This window comes from Argentina silus (assembly GCF_951799395.1).
Source record: "Argentina silus genome assembly, chromosome: 8".
NCBI lineage: Eukaryota > Metazoa > Chordata > Actinopteri > Argentiniformes > Argentinidae > Argentina > Argentina silus.
Genome location: NC_139662.1, coordinates 6,616,387 through 6,626,386, shown reverse-complemented (window position 1 = coordinate 6,626,386; position 10,000 = coordinate 6,616,387). Strand labels below are relative to the sequence as shown.

The window sequence follows — 10,000 nt, the reverse complement described above, 5'->3', positions numbered from 1 at the left end:
GTCCACAGTCTGTGGTGCAGAGTAATTGAGCTTGATTGGAGCATTTCTCAACTTCGCGTACCCCAACACCTGGGGAGCGTATGAGACATCTCAGATTTATTTTTTGTGCCTGCCTCATCAAAACGATGCACCAGAGGTCCAATCACGCCCCTCATGAACTGCCGCAGATATTTGTTTTCTTTTTAATAACAGAAAAGATTGGTTTGACAAATGATTTACGCTCTCAAGGAGAAGAGGTCTCAGTTTGGCTCTTTTTAAAACAAACAGTGTCAGAGAGCCAAGTATGTGAGAGTTAGAAACAATAGGCAGTCAACAAGGCAACACATCTCCCTCCCTCCCCCCCTCCCTCCCTCCCTCCCTCCCTCCTCAATGTTTTCCCTCCAAAACTGTGGCTTATATTGATTACAGCGCTCATTTCCCATGTATGGACATTTTTTTTGCTGTTTGAAGGGCGCAGTTTGTTTCTGCGCTAGTTAACCATTTAAAAGCCACTGCTAGGCCTTAATTACATTTCCAATAGTTCTGTTGGCTCTTTGTCAGTAGTGTATGTTTTTTTTATGTGCCAAGAAAACATAATGGAGCAGCTCAGTTTCCAGTCTGTAGTCTCAGCCCTAGAGGGTACAGAGTTTCTGTGGGTCATTTAGCGCTGGTGAAATTAGTGGACCAATTAGAGATGGCCCAAATGCTAGCCCCCTCGCACGATGTGTGGAGTTTTGTGGCCGTGGGGACGTTGTGGAGAAGATGCTCTAGTACCAAGGCTAATATAGCTCTGCCATTAGTCAAATCTGTTACAGAGGGAGCAGGGGTGTTCTAGTGAACTTGTCCTCAGTTCCAAGGATGCACACTCCCAGATACTTAATTACAGAAAATCTGAGAGAAGATTTTAAAGAATCTGCATTTTTTAACAGGCTTGCTGTCTCTGAAATTTGATTTAGTGTAGAGGATTTCTCCTTGTTAGTAAGTAGAGATGCTGCAGAGACAGGATGTTTTGTAGATCAGAACAAGACAACTTAAGGAGATATTGGGGTTGTGGTGCTTTTACATCAAAAGTAGAGTACTTGCCACAGTATTAGTGCTGTGTACCAGCTACAATTAGCCAGCAAATCCCACCCAATAAATGACTTCTAATCACCAGCCGAAAGTGACAGTCACAAAGCAGCCCTTTAATTAGTCTCCCTCTAAAGGCTCAAAGCAGCAGCTCTGCTCAGTCCATGGTCATTATTGTCTGTCGTCTCCAGATAATAAGACAGTTGTTAGGCGTTTGTCCAAAGACAGGGAGCAACGTCTGATTGTGCAGCTTGAGGGATGACAACACGTTGGACTTTAAAGAAGGGTCAACCTCAGCGACGTTTGACGAAGGTTGTTGATTTGATAAAACAGACAGCACACTTGTGCATAACTATTATAAGTTAAGGTACTAAGAGGTTGGATGTAGCCATAGAATCATTGCTTAAGAATGTTTTATGGCTTTTTTCCTCTGACTGTCAAATAACCTTCATGACAACCCATTCTAAAAAGTGATGTGACCTCAGCAGAATATTTGTTAAAAGATGAAGACTTGGCATTTGTTTTGAAGCTCCTGCCACTTCAAGCAAACATTCAAGAGAGTTATGGCTGATTGAGTGAGTTCTACTCCTCCTAATAGCCAAACATTTTTAAAGTTGGTCTAAAATGGGGCTTAAAGACAAAGATAGAAACCAGAAACCAGAAACCTGAGCTTAGGTAGTTGGGTCTTCCTCTGTTGCTAGAGCTTTCTCCCACACACCTCTCCTCCCGGTAATGAATACCGTCAATGTGAATCCTTCAATTTGGAGTTTGTCATCGAGAGTGTCCCCTTGAGGATACTCTATACCAGCAGACATAGTAGACATTTGAATTGCAAAAGGGGGGCGGAATCGAAGAAAGTGCTTGTGGGCTTACTTACTCTCTCAGAACACTTCCTCTCAAAGATGTGCCAAACTTTCTCTCAGCTTTGAAAGGATACCATCCCCCATTTAAATATAGAAAAAAAACACACTGGGTGCATGTCATTTATTCAGTCAAAGCTTTTCCTGTGTTCTTGACAGTACGCTTCACTCAGCGAGAGGCAGAATTCATTATTACTAGTTGCCTATCTTAATTAAATCTTTTCTTGTCATAGATTTCACACAAAAAAGGCAAAATATCTACCTCATCTTTTTGGGGTCTGCAGAGGATGTCTCATATCAAGATATCAAAGGTACTGAGTATACTGGCCTCTCCTGGATTAGCATTTTTGCTAACTGAGAAAAGAGATTGGGTTGTCATTCCTAGCCCTTAACCAGAAGCAGCAGAAACAAGTTATCTACTCTCTGTACCCTTTTTTTTTGGGGGGGGGGGGTTAACAGGGCAAAGTTTGTTGCGCTCCAAAGCACACAGACACATCCCAAAAAAACTGCACTCTCTACCTCTCCCCTAGATATACGTGTCTCTGTACTTCTGTAGACTCAGCAAATGCTTACATAAGCATCTTGCCATACACTCAGAGCTCGATGGGAAGTGGGATTTTTTTGCAAAACGGGAGAAACAAATCGGGCGCGTTTTGACATTCCCTTGTCTGAGCCATCAGTGGCTCTGACACGGCTCCCACTCAGCGTAGCTGAACAGAGGTGTGATGTGCCGAGTATTGATTTGCAAAGGAGAAAATTGAGAGCGGGCAAAAAAAGAGGAATGTGGGTCAAAAGGAGAAACCTGAATAGACTGTGTGGATTGACTGCTGAGCCGATTTGTTCTTGATTTCGGGCCAGAGTAATTGTTGACACTGGCGGGTGAGGTTGTTTTGACATGCCCCAATGTGCCTGCTGCTGAAGCAGTATCCCACCAACGATCAGTGCGTGGAATATCAGAGTGGTCAGACTAACTTCTTATACAGTAGGTTGATGGTTGTATCTGTCTGGACAACAGCTGCTACACCTGAGGTCAGGAGATTAAATTTGAGAAACAGAATCCAGAATTGAAATGTCCAACAGGCCTAGGCTGGTGGTACTGTACACTCCTCAGGTGTAACTTGGTAGGCCTATCTATGATACATAACATACAGTATCACTAGGGCCCTAAGTGAGTTAAAGCCTACAAGCAAGGACCCTGAGGTTTTCTTTGTCAGATTACATGGTCAGGAAAAACGCTTGGCCCTACATATCACACAAAGTAAACCATCGCCTATTGTTATGTGTCGATCTCTAAGTTGTTATGAGTGTCTGCACTACTTATTCATGGTTATGAAGGTCTACACACACACAATGGTAAAGGCCAGGGACTATTAGCCAGCATTCTGTAGATAGCACTGCCTTTACCTCATTATACACACAATCTGTGCATAGCAGACAGGCAGGTTTGTTCTTCTGTTGTTATTTTTCTCATAATTACAACCATGCAGGGAAAATAGGGTGGTGATAAAAAGCTGCACGCTGTCTTTGAAATAAGGGAAAGACAGAAGTGAGAAATTCAGTTACGGGATGAATTTCTCAAAGCTAATTAATGAATTGGCCATTCAGTGGATGATACTGTTCCCCATAGTACAATATTAGACCAATGGTTTGCGACATGCGCGGGGACATCCCCCTCTGACATCCCCCTCTTTGTCATATACGCACTGTAATTAGTGTGTTGAACGGCTAATGTTTCCATAAATTAGGCGTCTATGTTCTTTGCGTGTGGTTCAGACAGAGGCTATTCAGTCCCATTGAATTGCCATGTCATTCATTTGCTCACATTAACACAGTGAGTTATTTAATTCAATGACTCATTGTTATACTTAATCTGCGGAAGTGATAGGCAGGTTTCAGTTAATTGAATTGTTGAAAATAACTACGGTGTGCCACTTTTGCCATTAGCTTTTTTTAACAAGTCGTAGAACAATATTGCATTATGATATTCCATGATTACGGTCTTCCGCAGTCAATGTTTTCTTTATAGAAAATTGGAACTTAATGAAGCATTTTACACTGCATCTGTTCGGAGTGTTTTCACTCTTATTACAGAGAGTAAAAATGTTTTCATGTTTTGAATAAGCAATAGCATTTTATGTTTGGTTTAGGTTTAAAGCCTCTTTATAGTTTTTGAGTTTATATGCTCTCTTTCCTTGAATTTTACAACATTGTTTTCCTTCAGTCAAGCAGTATTTGCTTTGAGTTCTTCGTACCAGAGTGTGTGCGTGCGTGTGTACGTGCGTGCGTGCGTGCGTGCGTGTGTGTGACCAGCATGTACACTAAGGCCAAACAGCCTGACTGTTGTATTTAAATGGTCTCTCAGTGGAGCCTTCAGTAGTGCATGGATGATGGAGGGTGTGAAGTAATAGGATACAGGAAACTATAAATCTCTTCTCTAATCCCAAAATGCAGACAGTTCCATCCTAGTATGAGTGGTAACCCAAGGAGACTCATACAACAGTGAGGGATGGGATTGTTTACGTTTACCAAGTGAAGCCAGCCAGTTGGATCTCACTCTCTACTGATCTTCATAGAAGTCTATAAGCTGAGGATGTTAAAGCTCATGTGTGTGAATCATACAACCATACAACATACACAACAACGTATGTTAACATACACAACAAGTTGTATGTTAAAATCGTTTTTCACCTTGATTTGTTTGTGTTTTCTGCATGGGGGGAATTGTTGTTGGTATATATATATATATATATATATGTATATATATGCTATCATATAATGATTTGCTCTAATCAATAGGTAATCAAGAATGTTCACAGTTCAATTGTTATTGCACAATTATTTATCTGTATTAATATAGCCTATGTTGTGAACATTTGACTTGCTACATCAAGAACATGTGCATACGAGTGGTCTGGATTTACACTTGTAAATGTATTCTCAAGAACATCTTTCAACTAAGAAGAAATTGATGAATGCTGAAAAGTTCTCTTACTCATTACTTAAGAGCAAATCCATGCGTACGCATGATTGATGAATGAGGCCCACTGTCTCCCTCGGGTTCCATCGGGTTCCATGCCTTCTAGCATGCTTGTATCTATGTATATAGAAATACCATGAATTCCCTACCAAATATCTTATGCACTGAGCATATTGCTGCCTCTCCCCCTCTGCCTCTCTTTTAATGAGTTTTATGGCGCTGGAAGGCTTCCTATCTCAAGGAACGAAGAGAGAGAGAGAAAAAGAGAGAGAGAAAAAGAGGGTGTTATGAGAGACACAGGGGCTATCATAGGGGAGGAGGTAATGTTTTCCAGCTGGGCTTTGTGTAGTTGTTTTTTTTTTTTTAAATCTCTTTTCAATTGTATTTTTCTTTCTTCGTTTAATGATATACCTTGGAGTCTCTAATTGAAAGGTAACAAATGGATGCCGGCACATCCACGTGACACCAGAGAACCTTGCATCCAGCGAATTTGCATAATGAGAGTGAATGCCAGCGTTCAGTGGCGGTGAGACGGGCAGCTGTAAAAAGGTGGAAAGGAAATTTGAAAATGTTTGCTGAATTTTGATTTGGAGTAGATCCCTATCCATGGGAGAGTAGTTAAGAGTAGTTTAGGGCTTGGGGAGGTGTGTGTATGTGTGTGTGTGTGTGTGTGTGTGTGTGTGTGTGTGTGTGTGTGTGTGTGTGTGTGTGTGTGTGTGTGTGTGTGTGTGTGTGTGTGTGTGTGTGTGTGTGTGTGTGTGTGTGTGTGTGTACAGAACTCTTTGTAAGGCTTACTGTTCGTTTCACCGATTTTCCATGGTCAACGGTTCCGAGGCCATTCCATAGATACTGTATTACCAGAGGGTGTCTTGGTGTAATCCAGTTTGTCTCATCAAACTCCATATGACAAAGACAAATACTTTCAACACTTCAAAGGTCATACTGTACATAGACACGCACTTCGCTTGTATGTACATTATGAGTAAGGTCAAATTGCAGTACACTGTAAAACACACATACACACACACACACACACACACACACACACACACACACACACACACACACGTCATATGTTGTACACAAAGCTCAGTGTGTCATGGATGTGAGCTCAAGTGGCAGTATACTGTAGACTGTAAATCAGACTACAGTATATAAAGTAACAAACTAAGTCTTGCTCACACACACACACACACACACACACACACACACACACACACACACACACACAAGGCGTCTGCTCTAAGTGAGCTCTTGTTACCCCCCCCCCCCCCCCCCTCCCCCATATGTGAACAATATATTAACATTGAGGAATCCCTGTATGTCTGACAGGAATGATGTCTTCCAGCTGTCTCCCCCTGAGCTCACTCTGCACGTCTCTGCCCCCACCGCACCCCATCTCTGCTGCCAACACACACACCCAGTGACCTTCCGTGTGTGTGTGTGTGTGTGTGTGTGTGTGTGTGTGTGTGTGTGTGTGTGTGTCTGTGTCTGTGTAGTGGAAATGAGGTTCAAACAGGTGTGTATGTGTTTTTGCATTGCATGTTGGTATGTGTGTGTGTGTGTGGGGGGGGGGGGGGGGGGCTGTGTAAGTGTGTGCTCTATTGTGGGAAGGAGAACCCAAAACACACACAGGTCTAATTCCCGTCAATTAGTTATGCCTGAACTCCCAAACCCCCTGAGGTTCTGCTGGGGGAGGAGGAGGACAAAACGTTACGTCTGCAGGTCCTGAAATAATGAGCTGACCTGAGGGAGGCCTCTGGGGCGCAGGTGTGTGTGTGTGTGTGTGTGTGTGTGTGTGTGTGTGTGTGTGTGTGTGTGTGTGTGTGTGTGTGTGTGTGTGTGTGTGTGTGTGTGTGAGAGAGAGAGAGAGAGAGAGAGAGAGAGAGAGAGAGAGAGAAAGATGGAAATGGAGGAGGAGATATGGAGGGAGAGAGGGAGGGAGAGGAGTATATCAATTAGAAGTACTAACATATACAGGAAAGGGGTAGACATTGAGTAGTGGTAACCTACTGCACGTTGCTACTTTTCCAGTTCCATCACTGAAGTTCAGTAGTACTCTATACTGTACAGTAGGTGTACGTTCGCTTGCAAATAATATTGAATTGACCTGAATTGAAATTCCCCTCTACCCCTTTGCTCCGCCGCTACCTCTCCCTCTCTCCCTCCCTCCCTTTCTCCCTCTCCTTTAATCATGACCTCCCCTCCATCCCCTCTCCTCCACCCCACCCTTTTCTCATCATCCCCCTCTTCTCTTCTCTGCCTTGGCCCTTAGGGCTTGTTTGCCTGGGGCAGGGCTTAAGTCAGACTAATCCACTAGTGAGGGGGTTTGGGGGGGATAGAGATGTGTGGTTAAACTAGTGTGGACACCCCTGGTGCCTACAGTATGTCTTGGTTGATAATGGGATAAAACACCCCTCCCATGCTCCTTATCCCATTACAGCTTACTCTCCTTAAAATAAGTCCAGTACAGAAACTCATGGACCGGGGTCGGAATACTATCTGTTTTCTTTCTAAAATAGTACTTCAGGTGTTTGATTTATCAAGCTGGTAAAATAGATCAATGGAATCAGTGCCAACCGAGTCTAGTGTACCTACCCAGTGCGCTTGACAAGCTAAATCAAGCACACTTAAATTAGACGAAAAAGGGCTTTCCCTCTGGCCTCAAGACTAATGAAAGGGACACCTGAGTGTTGGGTTGGTTCCCCAGGATATTTTCAAAGTACTAAACGATGGCAAACACCAGACTCTCCAGTAGTGACATTTCTGTCATTGTCTGTCTTGTTTCCCAGGTGCTGCGCCTTTTCAGTTGTGTAATTGCACAATTATGCAAATGACCTTCACATGTTCGTTAGCTGGTTAATTGCTGTCAACATTGTGCTGTCTCAATTGTCTTCTCTCCTTGGCTAAGATCCTAATGTGCTTGTCAAAGCACATCATGTTTTGACTGTTTTCTGAAATTCCCACCATAGCAAGCGAACAAATATTACACCCTTTATGTTTTTATATGACTTCCTGTCAAACATCGTCCAACTTAAAGCTGTTTTAAATGTCATGGAGAGACCAGCCGCACAGGAAAGCAGGAGCTAAAGCAGAGAGCAAATTGCATGCTGGCAGACACACACACACACACACACACACACACAGACACACACACACACACACACACACACACACACACACACACACACACACACACACACACACACACACACACACACACACACATGCTGGTCGTCCTGCAAAAGATGAGATATGATAAAGAAAAGAAACAAGGGGGAAGGGAAAGGATTCTCTGCCATCGGTGTTCTCACACACACACACACACACACACACACACACACACACACACACACACACACACACACACACACACACACTTTATGTAAACAGAGATACAGCTGCACATAAACATGCAGCGGCACACGTCAAAATATCCAGGGCCGTTAATACATATGTATGTCCATGTACTCAGTGATACATACTGTATGTAAAGGGGTAAACTGTGCCATAAAGCCTACATAAGCACAGTATTGCATATGACCTCACCTTAACAATGATTTCTATTCCAGGGACTGTCATTGTCTAGATAATTCACATCTACTGAACTGAACTAGCACAGTACATTGGTGTAACATGGAGCAAATGTACGTCAGAGATTACGTAACATTCACACAGGGCTTTGGACTCCACAAATAAAGCATATGAAGCGCTATGTCAGGTACTTTAACACACAGCAAACTCAGAGGTCTCCTGGCGTGGTGGGCTTTTGTGGAAGCGTTTCTCTGCTCCAACCTCCCGCCTTAATAAACTTTTAATGAGAGCAGAAGTCTGCAGAGACACGATACACGCACTCGCTGGAAGCCCCATCTCACTCTCCCCTACACACACACACACACACACACACACACACACACACACACACACATATACACACTCTTTACAGAGTCGTTAGCGCTCGACTCAGAGAATGACGGGAAGCATCTTTTAAAGTAACACCTCCTGAGAAGAAAATAATTTGACAGAAAATCACAAAAAACACGGTGCGCTTTAACTGTAACTCACATATTTGGCGCACCACAGGGGTTACCTCGAATGACAGTAATGGCCACATTTTCCCTCCATTTGGATTTAATGGATTCGGCCAATGAGCAGGATAACATGTCTCTCTAATGGTTAATGCCCCCCCCCACCTACACACACACACACACACAAACACACAAACACAACCACAAGTGACTATTGCAGAACAGGAATTGCCGCCTTATTAACTTATTTATAGCTCAGGTGTACAGTGGCATCATGTGTCGCCCCTCAGGGAATAGCTGTCACACCTCTATTGAGTCATACAGCCACGGGTGTGAAGGAATCAAATGAATAATACAAAGACAGAGTGTGCTCTCCCTCTATGTAAAGTATGTGTTGCAGATATTTCTTTCTGCTCACCTCCTGAGTGAGAGACACCATGACGGATCCCTTCATAGCATTTCTTAGGCGAGAAAGAATGATTTAATTCAGAGGTTGTTTCCTATGCAATGTGTGAATGTAATGGTAATGTTGGTAATGACTATTTTTAGGCGTGTGGTGAAAGATGTATGAATTATTGAAGCGTGTGTGTGTGTGTGTGTGTGTGTGTGTGTGTGTGTGTGTGTGTGTGTGTGTGTGTGTGTGTGTGTGTGTGTGTGTGTGTGTGTGTACTGGAGGAGTTCTGGTGTGAAGATGAATAATGAAGGAATAGTGTGTTGGAGAGTGAAAGAAAAAGAGACAAAGAGAGAGAGGGAGAGAGAGAGAGAGAGAGAGAGAGAGAGAGACAAAGAGAGAGAGAGAGAGAGGGAGAGAGAGAGAGAGAGACCAGGATGTGAAGGCGGTGTGTGGAGCCATAGACTTAGTCGTGGCGATAGAAGGGGAAGTTCAGGTGACTTTTTCTGCAGTCAGTGATAGTTAAGTAAGTCAAGACTTTATGTGTGAAAAGATCTTACAAGATCTCTATCTACAGTATGTAGCACATGTTACTTATATCATATAGCCTAAGTATATATACAAATATTGATTATTTTTTATGAATCACTGAAATATCATTATATACAGTACATTGTACAGTCTCATATATTTAGAT

At 43.0% G+C, this 10,000-nt stretch overlaps 1 protein-coding gene across 1 annotated transcript in view; it reads left to right on the top strand.

Annotated features, from left to right (window-relative positions):
• The window catches only part of agrn (agrin), a 176,805-nt gene that overhangs the window by 75,411 nt on the left and 91,394 nt on the right, over window positions 1-10,000 (top strand). The window lies entirely within an intron of this gene.